This window comes from Heteronotia binoei, chromosome 1, assembly GCF_032191835.1.
Source record: "Heteronotia binoei isolate CCM8104 ecotype False Entrance Well chromosome 1, APGP_CSIRO_Hbin_v1, whole genome shotgun sequence".
NCBI lineage: Eukaryota > Metazoa > Chordata > Lepidosauria > Squamata > Gekkonidae > Heteronotia > Heteronotia binoei.
The window spans coordinates 120,942,378-120,944,121 of NC_083223.1; the positions used below are offsets into that span (position 1 = coordinate 120,942,378).

The 1,744-nt window shown below is 38.1% G+C and overlaps 1 pseudogene; it reads right to left on the reverse strand.

Moving 5' to 3' along the window:
• Positions 1-373: 373 nt before the first annotated feature.
• LOC132589176 (U2 spliceosomal RNA) lies at positions 374-477 on the reverse strand (annotated as a pseudogene).
• Positions 478-1,744: the final 1,267 nt, after the last annotated feature.

Consider the following 1,744-nt stretch of genomic DNA (forward strand, 5'->3'; position numbering starts at 1 on the left):
GTGGTGGAGCTCATCCAGGGATTGTTACGCAGCTGCAATACTATCCAATGGACAAGGAGGTGGAACTCTCAGAAGGAGGATGTGGAACTCTCAGAAAGGTTCAGGAGCTGTGCTCCTGTGAGCTCCCACTGAATCATGAGACCTGGTATTACCTTTCATAGTCATGTAATAATAAACATCTGAGCTAAAAGAGTAAGTTGAACTGGTGTCCCATTACATGGGTGTGACTGTATATGTTGGTTCTTGCTTCACTGACCTTTCAGCTTTCACTTCGTATGGCATGAAATTAAGACCATCAAGTGGGATATTTGAAAGTTACTCATTGTGCGGGGTGATCATGAGTTGGATTAGTTGGATGTGGGCTATACCAGTCAGGAATTTCATTGGCCTATGAAACAAAGATATTTTAAACAGGCTGGTAATTCTTTGTCAACTGGTATACTACACTTGATCTTAGCCAAAAGGCCGAGAAGCTATTGTAATCTGGTATATAAGAACCTGAATCATTAGTGAGGGAGTATGCTGCAGAAAGATGTTGTGGTGCTAGTTAGTGTTTGGGGGGGGCATTGTTGGTGTGTGGGGGAAACAAGATACTAGATCAGATGATCTTTGGACTGAACTGGCAAGGAGTATTAAAAATGTTTTTCTGCCCTTGAAAGGGAGTTCTATTCTCTAGAATAGAATTCCCTTAATCCACTCTTTTTTGATTTTAGTATTAAAACACTTAGCACCACCACCTATGTACATACTGTACTATTCTGTCATTATTAACGCACTTTTCAAAGGGCAGTTAGAAAATATATCGTAACTACTATTGAAGATGTTTTGTTTTGTGTATTGTCTAATAACTGGTACTCTGGAATTTTTTAGTTTGCCTACGTCTCAAATAAATTGTCCAGTTGCTTATACAATGCTTGCCATCTCTGTAAAGTTTCCCACATTCTGATGATTACCTCCTTTCTTTCCCCAGGCATATTCTCTAGCCATTTACACAACCTTCTCTGGCCTTTTTATGCCATTTGATTTCATTGCAATGTGGGCTTAATTTTAATCCACTTCCATCTGTCTTTCTTTGGTTTTCCTTGGTACTGAACTACACAAGAAGAAACTGTATAATCTTGAGGATTGTTTTTTTTTTAACTGGTCCCTATCATTCTCTCAATATGTAAGGTTTGTTCATTGTTTAACCTTTTTGTCATTATGAGGTGCAGATTTCTGCTCTGCCCCAGAGACATGCTGGTGATAGGAATATCACTGTGTCATCAGTGTTGTGCCACGAGGAGAGATGGGAGAGAACATAAAAGCACAGAAACAAACCAGATCCGTGCGCACCAGGAACAATTATACCAGATGAATAGAGTTGCAACCTATTTAATACTTCAGCTATGTTAAATAACAATTGTGAACTTTTTGAAATTACATATTCAGCTAAGGAGCCCCTTTTGCAAAACATTATTGAGATCCAATGTGTGACTCCTACCACAGTCAGCCAAGTGGACTGAGTTTAAACTTTTTTGAAAGTAATTTGAAATGTGATAAGAAGAAAGGAAGAAAGCAAGCATATTTTTAAATTATTAGTCCTGCATATTAACTATTAGTTTGAAACATGAAGTTATGTTCACTAATGAATGATAAAGCCAAAGGAGCAGAAATAGTCAAAAATCTTAAGATCCATGCACTGTGAGTAGAAGCTAGGTTATACATCTCCCCAAGGTGCCCTATATTACAAAACAGTCTTCTTATG